Source organism: Podarcis erhardii (assembly GCF_964252035.2).
Source record: "Podarcis erhardii genome assembly, chromosome: 15".
In the NCBI taxonomy this organism is placed as follows: Eukaryota; Metazoa; Chordata; class Lepidosauria; order Squamata; family Lacertidae; genus Podarcis; species Podarcis erhardii.
The window spans coordinates 2,034,425-2,055,475 of NC_138505.1; the positions used below are offsets into that span (position 1 = coordinate 2,034,425).

Sequence of the window (21,051 nt, forward strand, 5' to 3'; positions counted from 1 at the left end):
CCCAGAAGGCCTTAATCCTTGGGCAGGTCCACCAAAGGTGAAAGAAGGTACCTTCGGCTTCATTACATTTCCAACATTTATTATTGGGCAAGTGATAAATCTTCGCAAGCTTGACTGGGGTCATGTACCACCTATAAATCATTTTCATAATATTTTCTTTTAAGGCATTACATGCCGTGAATTTAGTACCGGTGGTCCATAACTGTTCCCAGTCAGCAAACATAATGTCATGACCTATGTCCTGTGCCCATTTAATCATAGCTGGCTTAACAGTTTCATCTATTGTATTCCACTTCAGCATGTATATGTGTGTGTCTTGAACTTTTTCTAAGAATATCACCTCATCCCTTATATACCATATTGGTCCCTGTGCTATAGAGCAGAGAGAACTTCCCACTTCTTTGGAAAAGGTCTGTTTCGCACACGACTGGAATCTTTCCTTTAGTGTTGCACCACCTACACACTGGGATTTGTTTCTGTGAAGTAATAGCCAGAGGCTGACTGTTGCCTTTCCAGCACCTATGGAAGACCTTCCCCCTTTAACAAGCCTTTTAAGTAAATATCTTCCCCAGCCTGCACCTGTATTGGAATTGTTTGTAAATATATTTGGATATTTCAGTGGTTTCTCAGCTTGTGTGTTTGCCACCCCGGGCTCCTTTGGGAAGAAGAGGAGGGTATAAATGGAATAAATCAATAAATGATGGGAGTTGTAGTCAAACAGCATCTGGGGGTCCACAGACTTGTCCATACTTTATATGGAGGGTGTCACCTGGGGGCTTCATCAAGGAATGACCGCTCCCCACATCAAATGGGGGGCGCCTTTTGCATGGTCACATGCAGCCCCCCTGGACCTATGCAGCTCCCGGCAGTACAGCTGGGCTTCACACACACCCAAGCCAGACACCTGGAGGTCTCCGCCTACCTCTGCCAGTTATCCTATCCCTAAATATATTGGAGTTCCAAGAAAAAAGCACACCCAGAACTGAGGCCAATGCAAGTTTCAATAGTGGGAGGAGTGGTCCCTGCTCACAAATCAATAGTCAATAGTAACAAAAACTAATCCATTCAAAAGTATGTATTCTGACAAGGATTACAAACTCAAATAGAGATTACAAACTCAAACTCATAACACAATAATTCATTACAGAATTAGAGATAAGAGTTTATGAGTAGAGATAAGCTCATGTTAGTCCAGATTCGTCGTAAAGGTCTTAGTTTCAATCACTGAGCAGAAGTCAGAAGTCAATTATGGATTAGAAACCAGGACAGGGCCCTGTTTCGATGTATGCACCTTCATCAGCTGGAAGTATCAAATATTACATGAAAATACATTTAAATTCTAAATTATCATAAATTATAATTTATAAAACAGTATTATATAACATTTGGTTCCTTGCCTACTTTTTAAAGGGTTGTGTAAGTCTGAAGACTTTTGGATAAATAGCCGGAAATGAATTTTCTTGCATTGGCAGGTTTTGCCTTCCCCGTAGCAAAACATCACAACTTTGGCGGTTTCAGGCCTTGGGTGGAATCCTTTAGTCTATCTTCCCTAAATGGGGGGGGGGGTGAAGCAGTGACCCACACCCCCTTGTGGCGGTGATACCAGGATTCCCCGTTAAAGGGGTTGTTTTGAGGAGAGACATTGGCCATATGCCATTAGGTTGTCATTGCTCTCCCCTGCGATGGCGGTGAATTGGGGGCGGGCTCTCTGCTTGAACAGACGTTCTCCAGAGCCAGCCCAGTCCCCACACATTCTGGATAACCCTGATGTTCCCCAGATCCCCGGCCTGGGAGGGATAAACGCCCAATGCCTAAAGCAAGGTCTCCCTACATCTGAAGATTTAATAAAGTTGTGGCCAATTTTAATCCCATAACATAGTGTCTTGAGTCATTATTCCACCCGGGGGTCGCCTGGGGTTGGGGGGGACTCTGCCTGTCCACACAAATCATGGGCCATACCATCCATCTATGGGTCTCCTTTCATTTGGGATGGGGATAATGGCAAGTGAGGGGAGGTCTCTGGTTCAAATCAGGCTCCACCAGACTTCCTCTCCCTTCAACTAGGGTGTTTTTTTTCAGCTGGAACTCGTTGGAACTCAGTTCTGGCCCCTCTCAGGTGGGCTCCATTGACATTATAAGAAAACAAGGGAGGCATTCATGGTGAGTTCTGGCACCTGTTTTTCTTGAAAAATAACACTGCCCTCAACCATCATCTGGGAGCATCCATTCCATACCCTTCTCAACTCATCTGTTGTTCCAAAAGCCTAGCTCCACCAAGCACTTGAAATATGCCAGTTTCTCATTACAGGGAACAATTAATTAGAAATTGGGTTTTGATTTTGATTTTCCTCTCCCCTCCCTGTCATTCCCCCCTTCTCTGTGGTACTTTGTTTGTTTTTAGATCGTAAGCCTTTGGGCAGGGACTGTCTTGTTCAGATTATGTGTAAACTGCTCTGGGAGCCTTTTTGGCTGAAGAGCAGGGTGCAGATGCTACAAATAAATAATAAGTAAATAAATGTTAAGGGCAAACAAGATGGGCAGAGAGCTCTAGCCTCCACGATCTGTTCGTGGACATCCTGGCTCCATCTGGTTGGCCATCAGGGTGAGCAAGACGTTGAACTCAACTGAACTTTTGCTCTGATCCAACAATCTCCTTTGTTATTCTAACCTTGAGAGCACGTGTGGATTTCATGCAATTGAGGAAGAAAAGTAAAACACGAGAGGCTGAAGCTTAGATGCAATAACACTTTATTGAGAAATAAAAGACGAGTTTCCAATGAAAGCGCTTGCTTTCAGGGAGAAAATGAATAGCCAAGATCACATCAATAATAGCAGAGAGACATCACAAAAACTTCAAATGAGGGAGGGACACACTTCTCCTTCTTCTGCTCAGCTTTAGAGCTTGATACCGGAGTCTATCGTTCCTTTACCTTCATCTGACCCTGTTCCTACCTACATGTTGGTAGGACTACCAAGACAGATTGGGACAAAAGAACCAAACCAAAATTGATCAAGCATAGAGCAGCCCATGAGTGAGAAGGTAAGGGAGGAAGATCTCATAGGAGAGGAAGGGAAGAGAACACAGGAAGAAAATGCAATATCTTGAAAGACCAAAGACCCAACTTTCCTAAGGGAACTCAGTGAGGAACTTAAAATGGTTCAGTATGTGAGTTCCTGGAAACTTTGGCCCAGAGGCTCAGGCACAAGTTGTCATGGTGGGTTTCCATTGCTGGATAGCTCTACTTTCTGAAAATGACCATGTGGGAATGCCCTCGGCCAAGGACCTCACCAGCCCCATCCTCTGCCTCCACAGCAGCCACCTCCGTAGCCACCCCAGCCTCCTCCGTAGCCACCCCAGCCTCCTCCGTAGCCACCCCAGCCTCCTCCGTAGCCACCGCAACAGGGTGCATCACAGGACACAGCACAAGAGTCACGGGCTCAGCTCATCATGGGTCCTGGGATGGTGATGCAGAAAGGGGGTGGCAGGATCCCCACATGGTGAGGGGGGCATTGAGACTCGCAGGTGAAGCCGCAGTGTCCGTAGGTCATCTTTCCTGGAGATAGGAAGGTCTGAAATGGAAAGGGTGTGTGAATAAGTCTAGAGACACCATTTGGCACTGGTATGGATGACTGGTGAACAGCAATCCTGGAGTAATTATTATTTTATAGGGTTGGGGGAGAAATTCAATTCAGTTCACATTTAAAGGAAGACCTACTTAATTTGCAGTTTCTTAATCAATAGGTGCGTGAAAATGCAGCTGTTCTTCTCACTTCCCTGAATTTTGCAAGGCATCACTGCAGCAAAGTATTGTGTACAAGAATACATGTACCAAGGTAAGGTGTGCTTATGAATGTATATATTTCCTAAAATAACATACAACAATGTGTTGTGTAAAGGGGAGGAGCTTTGCAAAAATGTGCATATTAGGCAAAATTGCATGCAGATGTTGGGAGGTTCCCTACTAAAATGCTGATGAATCTCTCTGTCTGTCTGTCTGCCTCTCTCTCTCTCTCTTTCTCTCTCTCATTCTCTCTCTCATATCTGAAGAAGTGTGCATGCACACAAAAGCTTATACCCACAAAAAACTTAGTTGATCTCTAAGGTGCTACTGGACAATTTTTTAATTTCCTTCCTTCCTCCCTCCCTCCCTCCCTTCCTTCCTTCCTTCCTTCCTCTCTCTCTCTCTCTCTCTCTCTGTGTGTGTGTTTGTGATGTAGAGAACTGAAGAAAGATTGATAAGCTAAGACAATGAGAGAAACCAAAATGGACAGATTCACCTGTCCCTAGACTTATTCCTAACTTCAAAAAAATCAATGGACTAACTAGAAAGTTTAACATGTGCTAAAGATAATGTGCTCAGAAAATGCAAGCTATACTTAGCATAGTAAATTCAGAGATGAAGTATCATCCTTGTAAGGTAAATCTAGTCCATCCTTCTCCACACTGCAGGTCATCCAGCAGCAGAATGTCCCCTGCAAAAGTCTGTCCAGCCTCTGCTTGAGAACCCCCAGTGAGAAGAGAGAGTCCACCACCATTCTAGGTATACTTGGTTTATACTTAGTTCCACTGTTAAATTCCTACTGGCATCAAAAGCATGTTCCTGCTCCATGTTCAACCACAATCTATCTCCTGTCACGTAAACCCATTGGATTGAGTTCTGCCCTCCCAATGCACATAGACACAGACAGACAGACACAACCTTTTACTGCAAACATTGCTTCCCAAATATTCAGTTCTTACCAAGATCCACTTCAAATCAACAAAGAGTCTTTAGCTTCACTGCAAAGATTCAATTAGACTTACTTTCTCAAAGGAGAAGGAGTCTGGAGAGGTTGTTCCTCAAAAGAACTGTTGGAGAATCTGAGCATTGGTGGAGCTTTTTATACTGAATTTGAGGCGGCCAAATGGGCAGGCAAAGCCACCGTGGTTGATCCATCCAGAGGCTGTATCCCTCCTGTCGCTCCAAACAAATGTAATTGTTACCTTGTTTGTTTGTGCTAATTATTTGGTGGCATAACATAACCAATGCAAGCAGATTCTGCCCTGCAGCATCCTTTAATTTTCAGCTGTTTTATGAGCTGTTGCTTTCTCTCTCCCTCTCCCCAATTATTATTATTATTATTATTATTATTATTATTATTATTATTATTATTATTTCAGAATCTCCTATTCTGGTATTAATCTGGAAGCCTTAGCTTGGTTTGTTAACATGATGAAAGGCCCTGGAGACAGTGGGATCACCTTTGGGTGGAAGATTTTGCAGAGCATATGATTTGAATGGAGAACTGCAGGCCTAGATAGACAAATGGACTAACTCCGTAACAACTCCGTCTCTACGTAAATTGAGCTTTAATTCAGAACCATGAAAACCGGAATTTTGTTTTTTAGGGCAGTGTTTCCCAACCTTGGGCCTCCAGCTGTTTTTGAACTACAATTCCCATCATCCCTGACCACTGGTCTTGCTAGCTAGGGATGATGGGAGTTGTAGTCCAAAAACAGCTGGAGGCCCAAGGTTGGGAAACACTGTTTTAGGGGAATGGCAGAGAGGTTTAACAACCAATCCCTCTTCCCAGGGAAATCTGGGAATTGCAGTTCTGGGAGGGGAATTGGGCGGGGGGGGGGGCAGTGTCCTCCTAACACCTCTCAGCACCCACAAAAAACAGCAGCTGAGAGGTGTTAGGAAACCAGAATTCTTCAGGGAAATTCATGACTGTTCAAAGTGGTATCATAGTGCTTTAGACGTATAGTGTTGAATGTAGGCATGGACTGTCACCATTTGACCTCCCACCACCCCTTGGAGCTGATCACGTGTTTAATTAGGGCTTTTAACCTTGATTAAACCTGCATTTGGACTTTTTTGGGGGGGAGGAGTCTCAGCCAGGGTCTCCTTCTTCTCCTCCATACATTTCTGAGCACAATTCAAAGTGTTGGTGCTGACCTTTAAAGCCCTAAATGGCCTTGGCCCTGGGTACCAGAAGGAGCGTCTCCACCTCCATCACTCAGTCCAGACACAGAGGTCCAGCTCCAAGGGCCTTCTCGGAGTGAGGGTACAGGAAATCAGGGAGAGGACCTTCTCAGCTATGGCTCCCACCCTGTAGAACACCTTCCCATCAGATGACAAGCAGATATAGAACTACATAACTTTTAGAAGACTTCTGAAGGCAGCTCTGTATCAGGAAGTTGTTAATGTTTGACGTTTGCTGTGTTTTTATATGTGCTGTAAGCTGCCCTGAGTGTCTGCGGAAACCCAGCCAGATGGGCAGGATATAAATTATTATTATTATTATTATTATTATTATTATTATTATTATTATTAATGCAAAACCCATGTTTAATGAGGATTTAAAATTCTTAAGGTTCGGCAAAGCCCCCAGCTCTGCTCAGGTCTGTGTTATCCCGGACTGGATTCAACCTGATGCAACACACCAGCTCAGATTCTGAACCTGACCAGAGGAGAGATGCACAAATGCAGTAATAATAATAATAATAATAATAATAATAATAATAATAATAATAATAATAATAATAATTTATTCTTTATACCCCACCCATCTGGCTGGGTTTTTTTTCAGCCCCTTTGAGCAGCTCCCAACAGAATATTAAAAACACAATAAAACCTCAAATATTAAAAACTTCCCTGAACAGGGCTGCCTTCAGATTTCTTTTAAAAGTCAGATAGTTGTTTATTTCCTTGACATCTGATGGGAGGGTGTTCCTCAGGGCGGGTGCCACCACCGAGAAGGGCCTCTGACTGGTTCCCTGTAACCTCACTTCTCACAGCGAGGGAACCGCCAGAAGCCCCTCGGAGCTGGACCTCAGTGTCCGGGTAAAACGATGGCGTTGGAGACGTTCCTTCAGATATACTGGACCAAGGCTGTTCATCATCTCTATGGTCCATGAAGACAGAGCATAGGTTCCATCATCGCTAGCAGCCACTGATATGAATTTCTACGAATTTCTCTAATTCTCTTTTAAAGCTTCAAAAGTTGGTGCCTATACCTGGTTGGTGCTGCAAAATCACACAACCTGACCATTAGACAGTTAGACAATCCCACCAAAAGATGATCCCAGTGAAGCAGTTGTGTCTCCAGAGCTATCCATAGTGTTAGGAATCTAGCCAAATCTTTTGGGTTAATCCCAGAACACAGTAGGACATTGTGAAAATAATCATAAATGGGGAGAAAGGGAAGAGGGAAAAGAAGAGCTCATAAAGGACTTGAAAATTAAAGGATGGTGCAGGGCGGAATCCGCTTGCATTGGTTATGTCATGCCACCAAATAATTAGCATAAACAAACAAATAGGGTGACAATTACATTTGTCAAGCATGACACAAAGGTATACAGCCCTTGAATGGGTCAACTGCAGTGGCTTTGTCTGCCCATTCGGCTGCCTCAAATTCAGTATAAAAAGCTCCACCAATGCTCAGATTTTCCAACAGCTCCCTTGAGGAACAACCTCTCCAGGTTCCTTCTCCTTTGACGAAGTAAGTCTAACTGAGCCTCTGCGGCGAAGCTAAAGCCTTTGCTTTGATTTGGAGTGGGCTTTGGTAAGAATTGGGCATTTAAGAAGCAATGTTTGAAGTAGGAGGTGTAGTGTGGGCTTAAGTGACATGAGGGTAGACTTGGCTCGAGCATTGGTGGGTGAACCCCTCTTGAAGGAACGAGTGATTTGACAGTGGAACCAGATATACCTCGAGTGTGGATGGCCGGTCCCACAGTGGGGGGATTTAAGTGGAGGTTGGGATAGAGGTCTGCAGGGGCTGTTCAAACACTGGATCCCTTGCAGAGAGATCAGGCATTGACTAGATCACTGGTGATTAACTGGTGGGTCAGGGCCCACTAGTGGCTTCTGACCTGTTGTAAGCAGGAACACTAAAGGTAAAGGACCCCTGACAGTTAGGTCCAGTTGTGAATGACTCTGGGGTTGTGGCACTCATCTTGCTTTACTGGCCGAGGGAGCCAGCATTTGTCCACATACAGTTTTTCCAGGTCATGTGGCCAGCATGACTAAGCCGCTTCTGGCAAAACCAGAGCAGTGCACGGAAACACCATTTACCTTCCCACCAGAGTGGTACCTATTTATCTATTTGCACTTTGACGTGCTTTTGAACTGCTAGGTTGGCAGGAGCAGGGACCGAGCAACGCGAGCTCACCCCATCAGCATTGTACAAATACAGTGGTACTTAACCTCAGGTTAAGTACTTAATTCGTTCCAGAGGTCTGTTCTTAACCTGAAACTGTTCTTAACCTGAAGCACCACTTTAGCTAATGGGGCCTCCCATTGCCGCTGCGCCGCAGGAGCATGATTTCTGTTCTCATTCTGAAGCAAAGTTCTTAACCTGAAGTACTATTTCTGGGTTAGCGGAGTCTGTAACATAAAGCGTCTGTAACCTGAAGCATATGTAACCCAAGTACCACTGTATATACTAACAAATTAAGAAATGTATTCCCAAATGCATGTTGGGTTTAAAAGTGAATCCTGGGTCTGAGAATGTTGAAGATACCTGGGCTCGATGACCTTACAAGGTCCTTCTACTTCCCTATGGCTGGTTGGGTGTTTGTTCTGCAGTTCTGGGTTTAGTGCCTTGGGCATATTTCAGTTCTTTAGCACCCAATCAACTATCTTATTTGCATTTTGGGAGGGTAGGGGAAAGAGACAACTTCAGTGTTCACTGTTTTCCAGTCGTCTGTTATAACTAGCAGTGGTGCCATCTCTTGAATGACATGCTCACTTTGATGGTCTCAGATTAGGAATGGTGGAGAAATCCAATACAGTCCATATTCAAAGGCAAACCTATTATCAATTATCATTTTCGGGGGGGAAATGTGAACTAAAACACATCCATTGTTTGAAATTTAGAGTGCTCCAAATCTTGCAATGCTCTTCTCCAGTCAATTACTGAATACACAAATGTATATACAAAGAATTAAAGCCTTTATAGAAGAAATGCATATATTGGTGACTATAAGAACCATATACATATATTATTTTTTTTAGAGAAAATGGGTTTGGTGTGGCTGCCCTTGAGGTTGGTACAGAAGCATCAGATATGCTGGTCTGGAAGCATCATTGAGGCATTATAACGGAAATAATAGGTAGTCCCTCCAAGCTATGTGTCCTTCCCAAGATATGATGTGGAGAATAAAGAGTGAGGGGATGACTGTGACCCAAATACTATGGGCAGACAACAGCAGGAGAGGGCTGTGCCCTCCAGGACCTCCTTGTGGGATTCCTGGGGGCATCTGATGTGCAACATGGTGCTGAAGGCAAGATGCACTTATGCACCAATCCAGCAACTCACAGGTGCATTCTTAGGCTTCTACTGAGGGCAAACCCATTTAAAGCAACGGACCTAAGTTAGTCATGACCATTAGCTTCAAGGGGTCCACTCAGAGTAGGACTAGATTTGGAAACAACCTTTTGCTGTGTGCATGTGTGGTTGTCATGTCTGTGAGGGTCAGATTGCAAATCAAAAACCGAGATGCCAAAAGTAAGATGCAACATCAGTTTATTGAGAAACAAGATTTTGCAATGAATGAATTCTGTTTTGAAGAGGAGAAAATGCAAAGGTTCACAGGCAAAATCACAACAATAGCCGAGAGAGATCATGAAAGCATCTGATGGGAGAAGGACACAGCAGTTGTTGTTGTTCTGCTGAGTTACAGAGTGTGATTTTCAAACCAACATTTCCACCGTCCGCATCTGCCCTGCTCCTTGCTGCATGCTTGGAAGACTACCAGGGCAGATGGAGTCAACAGAACCAAATGAGAAATCAAAAATAAACAAATCACATCTCATTGTGCATTGAGCGCGGCTCTGGTTTTAGATACTCGGCTTTTACTCTGCTTAGAAATTTCCAGAAGTCTTGCAGGGAATTCAAGATGCTTCTTTCACATGAAGAGGAGTTGGGGGAGGAAGATCTCAGAGGAGGGGAAGAGAAGACAACAGAGTAACAGGGAAAAGAAAATACAAGGCCCAGGACCCAGGTTTCCCAAGGGAACTCAATGAAGAACCTTAGTTCAACAAATGAGATTTTGGACACCTTGACTCAGAGGCTCAGGCACAAATTCTCAAGGTGGGTTTCCATGGATACTTCTACTTTCCAAAAATAACCATGTGGGGATGCTCTTGGTCAAGGACCTCACCAGCCCCATCCTCTGCCTCCACAGCAACCACCTCCGTAGCCACCCCAGCCTCCTCCGTAGCCCCCCCATCCTCCTCCATAGCCACCCCAGCCACCTCCGTAGCCACCGCAACAGGGTGCATCACAAGACACAGCACAGGAGTCACGGGCGCAGCTCATGATGGGCCCTGGGATTGTGACGCACATGGGGGGGTGGCTGGATCTCCCCATGGTGAGGGGGGCATTGAGACTCGCAGGTGAAGCAGCAGTTTCCATAGGTCATCTTTCCTGGAGATAGGAAGGTCTGAAATGGAATGGGTGATTCTGTCAATATCAGGGTCATTGAGTCAACTCCCTTTTCATGGCTGGAAAGTCAGTGCTAGAACACCCCCTGCAGAAATTAAGCCAATTCAATCAAGTCCTGTCCTTTCGCCCACCCTACACCTCTTGCTTCAAACTTTCCTTCCTATTTTACCAAAACCTGCTTCAAAACAAAGCAAAGGCTTTAACTTCACTGCAGAGGCTCAGTTAGACTTACTTCCTCAAAGGAGAAGGATTCTGGAGAGGTTGTTCCTCAAAGGAGCTGTTGGAAAATCGGAGCATCGGCGGAGCTTTTTATACTGAATTTGAGGCGGCCAAATGGGCAGGCAATGTCACCGTGGTTGACCCATCCAGAGGCTGTATCCCTCCTGTCGCCCCAAACAAATGTAATTGTTACCCTGTTTGTTTGTGCTAATTATTTGGTGGCATGACTTAACCAATGCAAGCAGATTCCGCCCTGCACCATCCTTTAATTTCCAAGTCTTTTATGAGCTTTTCCTTTATTTCTCTCCCCCTATCTGCAACCCCCACTCCCTAGATTTACTCCTTGTGCTCTAGGATTGACTCAAAAGGCTTAGCTAGATTGGTCACGGGATGGATGTTGCTGGAGACACAAATAGTTCAGTGGGGGCCTCTTGTTGGGTTTGTGGGTCTGTCTCCTATTCCTGGAAGGATGTCATTTGATTCATTTTTCTTTACATTTATATCCCATCTTTCCTCCAAGGAGCTCATGGTTGCACGCACACTTTCCCCCCTCCCCTTTTTATGTTCATAACAACCTTGTGAGGTAGGCTAGACACAGAGGCTGGCCCAAATGCCATCCCATTGAGCTTCATGGATAAATGGATTGTTTGAGCCCAGGACCTCCCAGGTCCTATTCTGACATCGAAACCAATACACCACCTCTTTCTCTGTGCCATGACAAGGTTTTCTTTATTTTAACATTTAGCAGGGCTGCATTTTATGGATCAGTCTTGTTACTGAAACTGAACTTAAGGAACCCCTGATTGGCTAGGACATCCAAGTGTTTTCTACAAAGTTTGGCTGGGCAGCTGTAACCTGAACATAGACACCAGAAATTGACTTGTTCTAAATCATATACGTTATCCTTACAGATCAGTATTGTCCACTCATTTTCTGGCAGTCGAAATAAATAAATAAAAAATTTTAAATGTCCAGTAGCACCTTGGAGACCAACTAAGTTTGTTCTGGGTATAAGCTTTTGCATGCATGCACACTTCTTCTGATCCACTGGTCTCCTGGACAATTTTTAATTTTATTTATTCATTTCGACAGCATCAGACCAACACGGCTACGTGCCTGAATCTAGAACCATTTTCTGGCAGTAACTCTCCTGGGTTTCAGGCACTCCCAAACCTATCTAGAAATGTCAGGGATAGAACCTGGTTCTTTCTGCATGACACAAAAGCTGCTTGACCACTTTGGTGCTTTCTCTAAATATGATTTCCCAAGGTTCTCAAGGTGCGGATAAAGGGCTGATTTAAACAGGAAGATGCCTTATCAGAGTCAGATCATTGGTCCATCAAGCCCGGTATTATCTACAGCTGTTCTTCAGGATTTCAAGCAATAAGCATGTCTTGGGCCAAAATGCAGAGGCTAGGGATTGAACCCGGGTTCATGTACTCTACCTCTAATCTATATCATTTCTGGATAGTACCTTTGGAAGAAAGAGCCAGATTAGTCTCACACAATGGGTGCAATACAGCTAGGGATGAGTGAACATATGCATTTGGGTTTCTCTTAGTATCTTAGTATTTTTATAGCATTAAGAGGATCAGGACATAAGATTGATCACCCTTCTAGTCCAGCATCTTGTTCTCACAGTGGCCAGCCAGGTGACTGTTGGAAACCTGCTATCAGGACCTGAGTTTAACAGCACACCGTCCACCCGAGATTCCCAGCAACTAGTATTCAGAAGCATCTTGTCCCTGACAGAAGAGGCAGAACATAGTCATCTTAGTAGCCACCAATAGCCTTCACCTCTGTCAGGTGGTGGTGTGGTTGCTCGAGAGCAAACAGGCAAGACTCCAACCTGTCTTTTCCAGGCTTTATTATCTGTACAAACTATTTCACATTGCAGAGCATCGCAAGTCCATGTCTGCTCAGTCGCTAGCAGAATCTGGGAGTCGGGGGTTCTTATACCTTCCCCAACATAACAGTCGTGTGACCCCCACCCTACTCCTCCCCTCTCTGTGTGCAAATCTACTGCACAACGTGGGCGCCGGCAAAGGGGGACTTGTCTTCCCTCCCCTTCTGATCCCTGTGCCCCTTCCCCACTGGAAGTGGGGCTTCCCTCCTCGCCAGAGGAAGAACTGCTTCGCAAGATCTTCGGGGGCTCCCTGTAACACAACTGCCCTTCCACCTCTCACCTCTGAGCTGATAGCAGTTCCCTGACAACCTCCATGAATTTATCCACTCCTCTTTTAAAGTTATCCAAGTTGGTGGTCCTCACTGCTTCTTATGGGAGTGAGTTCTATAGTTTAGCTATGTGCTGCATGAAGAATTCATTTCTTTTAGCTTTCCTGAATCTTGCAGTAAAGTTCTGCCAGTATCAGTTCAGTTCAGTTCTCTACATTTCCACAAACAATTTTGGAGAGCTAGTGTGGTGTAGTGGTTAGAGTGTCAGACTATCATCTGGGGGACCAGGGTTCACATCCCCACTCAGCTATGAAGCTCACTGGGTAACCTGGGGCTGGTCAACGAATCTCAGCCTATCCTAACCACACAGGGTTGTTGCAGGGATTAAATGAGGAGAGGGGAAATTGCGTGTGTCACCGTAACGTCAATGGAGAAAAATTGCAATAACAATAAAAATTCACATGAAAATTCATCAGAATTTGAGTGCAAAATTGTCCAGATATACAAATTTTTGCATGCAATTTTGCTTCGTGTACACATTTTTGCAAATCCGCTTCCCCTAACAATATGTATTTGTGTATGCTATTTTCACTAAGATACCATTTTTATGCTGGAATGGGCCTAGTTTCAGGACAGATAACTCAGTTGGAGAACTGCATTGAAAAATTCAGAGAAATGCAAATTTCAAAAATCGTTGCGCTTTCGGTCTGTTCATTGTTTCATTCAAATTAGGTTACATTCACCTTTCAGTGCAAACTGAATTCAGTTTATCTCCCATTCAACTCAGTTGCATCAACTCAGACCAGTGGAAGATGAGTCCTGTAAACAAGCGGAAACAACAATAGCAATGCAATTATTACAGAGGAATATTTCAGGATAAATATATACCCAGATAAGGCGCCTATAAACAGTGACCCAATTAGCGGATGCATAAAAAAAATAATGTTGCATTTACCTTCCCCGCCTTAAAGATGCTGCCAGAGAGTATAGAAATCTCCCATAAACAAACCATGAAACAATCCAAGCATTTGAGCTCATATAAATGTTTGATGACTGTTTATGAAGCTGGTTGAAAGCTTTCATTTAGAGGAAGCCTTGCAGCCCTTCAGCCTCTTTCTGCACTCCCCACTCCCATTGTGCCACTTGGTAAAATGAGTTATTGTCCTTCTGTAAAGCATTGGTAAGCAAACAAATAATTCTGAAGAGTGTCGCTGCTCAGCAGCAGAGCAGAAGCAGATTTAGGGCAGCACAACTGGTTGCCCTGTACTGGGTGCCAAGCCTAGGGGTTGCCACATGCCATCCAAACGATAATGTAGCAAATTGAGCAGAACAGAAGGCGAGAGGTGGGGGTGCCAAATTTTGGGCTCTCCCAGGGCGCCGCTGAAATCTGAAAAACCAAAGTCTGCCCATGAGCAGAACATCTGCTTGGCATTCAGAAGCCCACACGTTCAATCCCTGGCATCTCCAGGTTAGGACCAGGAGAGACTCCTGTCCTGAAAAGCGCTCAGAACCACTGCCAGCCAGTGTCAACAATACTGAGATAGATGGACCGATGGTCTGACTCAGCATATAGCAGCTTCTTACTTAAATCAGCCCAATATTCAGCACCTTGAGGACTAGAGTCTTATGTTGTTGTTGTTTAGTCGTTTAGTCGTGTCCGACTCTTCGTGACCTCCTGGACCAGAGCACGCCAGGCACTCCTGTCTTCCACTGCCTCCCGCAGTTTGGTCAAACTCATGCTGGTAGCTTCGAGAACTGTCCCACCATCTCGTCCTCTGTCGTCCCCTTCTCCCTGTGCCCTCCATCTTTTCCAATATCAGGGTCTTTTCCAGGGAGTCTTCTCTTCTCATGAGGTGGCCAAAGTCTTGGAGCCTCAGCTTCAGGATCTGTCCTTCCAGTGAGCACTCAGGGCTCATTTCCTTCAGAATGGAGAGGTTGGATCGTCTTGCAGTCCATGGGGCTCTCAAGAGTCTCCTCCAGCACCAGAATTCAAAAGCATCCATTCTTCGGTGATCAGCCTTCTTTATGGTCCAGCTCTCACTTCCATACATCACTACTGGGAAAACCATAGCTTGAACTATACAGGCCTTTGTTGGCAAGGTGATATCTCTGCTTTTTGAGATGCTGTCTAGGCTTATCATCACTTTTCTTCCAAGAACACTACCACCAAATCCTTGAAACTGACCCAGTAGAAGATTAGCAGGTAGAGCAAATCCCACAAGCAAGGTGTTATATGCTGGTGGTGGTGGTAGTGGTGAGGAAGAAGAAGAAGAAGAAGAAGAAGAAGAAGAAGAAGAAGAAGAAGAAGAAGAAGAAGAAGAGGAGGAGGAGAAGCAACAACAACAACTTATTATTTATACCCCGCCCATCTGGCTGGGTTTCCCCAGCTACTCTGGGTGGCTCCCAACAAAACATTAAAAACACAATAAAACATCAAACATTAAAAACTTCCCTAAACAGGGCTGCCTTCAGATGTCTTCTAAAAGTCAGATAGTTGTTTATTTCCTTGACATCTGGTGGGAGGGCGTTCCACAGGACAGGCGCCACTACTGAGAAGGCCCTCTGCCTGATTCCCTGTAATCTCACTTCCCACAGGGAGGAAACCACCAGAAGATCCTCGGAGCTGGACCTCAGTGACCTCAAGTAAGTCAGTTGCCAGGTTCTACACCAGCAACAGCCCCCAGACCAACCTCAAGGGTGGTCCCACATGGAGCAAACTTCAGTAATAGGAATCTTCATGTGGGTTTCTTGCAGATCAGTGGAGAAAAACTGTGGAACAGTGCTACAAATGAATCCATGAAGCCTTTAAATAGTCTGATCCATCGGTCAGCAGTCTGACCCATTCATTGCTGAATGGATAGTCAAAGCTCTGGTCCAGAACAAACTACCACCAGCATATGAAAAAGGCAGATCTAGAGGAGCACAACCATTTGGGTCACCTCGGGTTGGATTGTGGCTGCCCCTGTTCCGTGGAAGAGCAACCCTGTCGAGATAACAACAGATGCCCACTGGATGTACATTTTCCATAAATGGTCGAAGAAAAGGAAAAGAGGTGCCGGAACTCAGCATGAACACCTCCCTTGTTCTCTTATAATGGCAATGGCACCTGCCTGAGAGATGTGGGAACTGAGTTCCAGCACATTCCGACTGGAAAAAATCTTGGTTGAAGACATTTTGGTTGCAACAGGCTTTCCCAGGTGGACAAATGGGACTTTAGCATGAGTGCCCCTTTCTAGTGTTTTAGTCTTGCCTCATCTGAAAGCCAGTGTGGCATAGTGGTTAAAGCATTAGACCAGGACCTGGGTTCAAATCCCCAACCAGCCATTAAGCTCAGTGTTTAACCTTGGGCCAGTCACTGCCTCTCAGCTTAGTTTACCTTACAGGGTTGCTGTGTGGATTAAATGAGAACAATGTACATACCACCTTGAACTCCTTGGAGAAAAAGGTGTGTTATAAATGTGATAAATAAAAGAAATATTATATATAAATCACCTTGAGATGGTGATGTAGAAGGCGATCAATCAATTAATCACCACCACCCCTAATCAGAACCCTTCCAATCTTATTTTGCATTTTAATATGTTTTTTTTTTAAAAAAAATGCTTTATTTTACTTGCTCCACCCCTCACAAAAAAGGAAAGGAGACTCCTATGCTAAGTTTGGCAACCCAGATTTGGCGTGGTCTTTCAGCCAAGACGATGTCGTAAGTGCAACTAATTGCTACTCTCCCAGAATTCCTTTCCCAACCCTTCTTCTTCTTCTTCTTCTTTTACAAGTTCTGCTTCACTCGTATCTTTTTGTTTAGGGTCCTCTGATGTGGGCAAGCACTGCTCTGGCTTTGGTCTCCACCAACCTGCATTAAATATCAGACTTTTGAACTGTAAACCATAGGCATTTATTTGGTTGGAGAGAGAATCTCAGGTGGGCAGATAATCGCCTAATTATCACAGAGATGCAGCATTTATGGGGTGCTTTCTTTGAAGAGGGGTACCAGAGATCAGCTGCTAATTGTGGGGAGGGGACTCCCTACCACATCTGCATGTCACCCTGAGATGGTATAAAAGGGGTGGCAGGCTCAGAAGTCTTCAAATGGTAACTTTCCTCACTTCTACATCACTTCTTGAGATTTCCATCTCCGGAGCACCAGGTACGTGTGTGATGGTTTCTCTTATCCATGTGTTTTGACTCCAGCTTCCCTCAGCTTCAGCCAGTCAAAAACATCTGCAAGGCAATGCATTGGTGAAATCTGATCTATGCACTAGGGACTGCTATCACCTCCATGAGCATCTTTCTGGTGCCAATGTTGGTTTGGTAGCCAAGCGGCTGGGCACTTTGCACGCAGAAGGTTCCAGGTTCAAATCCTGGAGTCTCCTGGGAGAGCTGGGAGAGACTCCATTTCTGAAGGCCTGCAGAGCCCCTGAGAATCCACATAGACTGTATTGACCTACATGGACCTAAGGACCATAGCTCAGTGGTAGATCTTCTACTTTGCATAGAGAAAGTCCTAGGTTCAGACCGCAGCTTCTCTAGGTAGCTTTGGGAGAAAATCTGGCCTGAAACCCCAGACAGCCCCTGCCAGTCAGTGCAGACAATACTAGATAGGCCAATGGTCTGACTCAGTATAGGGCACCTTCCTTTGTTCCTGTGATAACCCATCACAATGCACGTATTGATGGGAGGGGAGAGAAAGAATCTTCGTGCATTCTATAATACATACCAGGGGTGGCCATCTCCCAAGAGACTGCAATCTACTCAGGGGGTAGATTGGCAGTGATCCACCCCCTTTTGGGAGGTTCAGGTCAAAGTTGTTGAGCTTGTCTTAGGGAGGAGGAAAGCCCCATTTTTAAGGAATGCAGGGCAAAAATGTTGAGCACAGAATAGCAAATTGCATGATATTTCAAAAACATTGGTTAAGCATTTGCAACCAGGTTCAAGCTTCATAAAGCCGTTGACAGGTTGAAACCAGTTTATTTGAAGGATTGCCTTGTCCCCTACATCTAACCTGATTTTCTCTCCACACCTGCAAGGAACAACGCTTTCACTGCAGCAACATCTCTATCCTCTGGAACTCCCTGCCTAGTAAATATTGGCCAGGCCCTCTCCCAATGTCCTTTTAGACCTATAGAACCTCAATGCATTCCTGTGTTATGTTTCATCAATGTTCAACCAACATCAGCTTGGTCGCTCCCATTTTTGGTCCATCCCATTTTTACCTATAGCAACCCATTAACCACACTTTCAAATGTTATCGTTTCAGATATTTTAGAAGGATGGCTTTTGGAAACTGTGGCTTCACCTGCGAATCCCAATGCCCCCCACACCACGTGCCGATCCAGCCCCCTCCCTTCTGCATCACAGTCCCAGGACCCATCATATCGTGTGCCAATGATTCGTGTGCGGTTTCCTGCACATCACCATGTGGCTACGGCTATGGCTACGGTGCGGGCCGTGGTGGCTATGGCGGTGGTTGGGGTGGCTTTGGCCGTGGATGGGGTGGCTATGGTGGCTGCTGGTGAGAGCTTTGACCACGACAGAAGGAACATCAATGGATAAAGAAACGACCTCACCAACAAAGAACTCTGCCAAGTTACATCTGATTCGATCCAGCAACCTATATGAAAGTTGTTGTGGGCCTTCAGATCTTCTTTGAAGGCCAGGCTCACAAAAACAGTGCTTTTTCTATACATTTTTAAGCTCCTCTTCTACCGTCTCAAGTATTATTGCATGGCATGGTTTCTTGCAAAGGATTCTGGGAACTCTCATTTGACAAGGGCCCTTCCCTCACTGAACCGGGCTTCCCAGAATTCCCTGGGGGTGAGGGATTGTGTTACCAGTTGGTGGTAATGCACCCTCAGCTGTGTGTGTAAGATACCAACAAGTCCATGGGCTCGATTTTTGTGCCGTTTCCTAGGGAATTCCCCACGCTCCTTGTTCCGTGCGTGCAAATTCAGACTTGTGAGATATCACAGCCAAAGGCTGTTGCATTGTCTGTGTCACCCAGAATTTCCTTGGTGTGCTGTAGAAGCTTTCCAAAGGTTTCCATGAGTGGTCGTGCCTATGTACCATGGTGCTTGTGTGGCTCATCTTCCCATCAGCCCATATTTTATTCCCTGCAAATGCTTCTGTATAGGGGACTTATCCTTGTTTGATCAGCGTGAATGAATTGCATACACACAGGGTAGTTCAGTCTCCCTTGAATGAGTGATACCTTTCCAAATGTATACCTTTTTGTTCTGTCTGTGAACTTATTTTCTCTCCCCCCCTCCTTCTGCAATAAAACTTGTCATGGCATTCATGTAGCAGCTGTCTCTTGCTTTTGTCCATTTCTTTGTTGTTTTGGTTCTCATGGTGTACAGTGGTACCTCGAGTTACATACGCTTCAGGTTACATATGCTTCAGGTTACAGACTCCGCTAACCCAGAAATAGTACCTCGGGTTAAGAACTTTGCTTCAGGATCGTGTTCTGGTGGCGCGGCGGCAGCAGGAGGCCCCATTAGCTAAAGTGGTGCTTCAGGTTAAGAACAGTTTCAGGTTAAGAATGGACCTCTAGAACGAATTAAGTACTCAACCTGAGCTACCACTGTATATTGAATAAACTGGCATTACTTTGAAGTTTGTAATACAAATAGCGGTTCAGAGGCCTTGTTCTGGAGTAGACACCAAAGAAAACATCTCTGGATAGAAGATGCCATGCCTCCTGTGAGGTTCAGAAGTGGATCCTATGAGCTATGGGGTGGGGCATCTGTAGGAAGCAGATTGGCGCCTGGTGAGATAGAGTGCTTACCTTGGAGAGATGAGATCCCCAGGCTGGTCAGAAGAGAGAACTGTCAGGAACCATGCTGAGGAGGGCTGCACTGAGGAGGAATGGGGAGCCTCCCCTCCCCTCCCGCTGCTCCTGAATCTTCCCAGGAGCAAGAGAACAGTATAACTTTGGAACAGTGGTTTGCAGAGGGGCATAGTTCAGAATGCAGAAGCTGGGAAATACCGGATGGGGAACAGCTAGGAGAAGAAACACTGGAAGCAGTGCTGGATTTGCGAATAAACTAAAGAAGCTATAGTTTAGGGCCCCACTCTCTTGGGGGCTCCAAAAAAATTTAAAGGAAAAAAAACCTGGATGTACATTTCCAAAATATAAGATGAAAAACAAATAAAATAAAACCTACATGCAGCAACAGTGGTTTGTGTTGTGTAGGGTCCCATGATGTAAGTAAAGGGCCCCCTCCTGCTAGCCTCCTCCCTCAGATATCACTGGTTTGCTCATTTCTATATATAGGGTGCCTACATTTTGCATGGACTTTGCATTCTGCATGGACTTTTCAACAATTACTTTGATAAAATGCATATTTTGTTATATGCAAATGGCCTTAGATACCTATTAGCTCCATCAATTACCATATAGCATATATTCAACACAAAACACAGTGACAATTTGTTGTTGACAAAGGACAGCTGGACATATAAAGGGCCCCATTACCTTCAGTAGCTTAGGGCCTCATCAAACCTAAATCGGGCCCTGACTGGAAGAGAGAGGGTTAACAGATTCACAGAATGCTTGGACAGCATTCCTCTGCTCTCCCCAAGGTCTCCCGAAGAGCTCAGAAAATCTCAGAACAGAAAACACAGAAGGTATGAGCTCAGATTACAAGAAGTAGGAGTGACGTAGACTAAGAGGGAAGGAGGGGATGTGAGCCTTAAATGGGAGCCTAGCCATTTCTAGGAGATGTACTTTTTGTTCTCTCTCTGTAATTATTAAAAATTCTAACTGGTAAAACACTCCTTTCGTTTGATCTTCGTTTTACTGCCACAGGGGAACGAAGCCAAGTGACCACAGGCCAGGTGCAGGTGTGAGGACAAAGTGACCTTGTCATGCACCTGCCAATGTCAGTGCCCCAGTGGGCTTCACACCACTGCTGGTGGCATCACTCCAGGGGACTGAAGGCAGTTTTAAATGGCAGCTTACTAGATATCCAGCACTACTATTTTGTAGTACCAGGACCCAAATACAGGGTGGGCAAAGCAGTTCGGAACAAGAGTCAGTAATGATAGGGCCTCTGACCCTCAGAAAAACCCCTCCCAAATGCTATGTGCATAACTGCCTCCTATTATTTGTCTCCTTCACTCTGATATTTTACTCCTTCCACATGACAGGATAAAACCCTGAAACTTCAGGTCAAACTCTGTGATGTTCTGATCCTATCTCATCCCCTCCAACATTTCTCCGATGAA

General features: G+C 45.0%; 2 protein-coding genes across 2 annotated transcripts in view; both read right to left on the reverse strand.

Moving 5' to 3' along the window:
* LOC309329961 (T-lymphocyte surface antigen Ly-9-like) overlaps window positions 1-21,051 on the reverse strand; it is a 319,160-nt gene that overhangs the window by 220,828 nt on the left and 77,281 nt on the right. The window lies entirely within an intron of this gene.
* LOC309329968 (uncharacterized protein) overlaps window positions 10,150-21,051 on the reverse strand; it is a 79,545-nt gene continuing 68,643 nt past the window's right edge. Inside the window, exon 3 of the mRNA XM_081841321.1 lies at window positions 10,150-10,163. The gene's annotated coding sequence lies outside the window, so the exon portion shown is untranslated. The remainder of the gene's footprint in view (window positions 10,164-21,051) is intronic.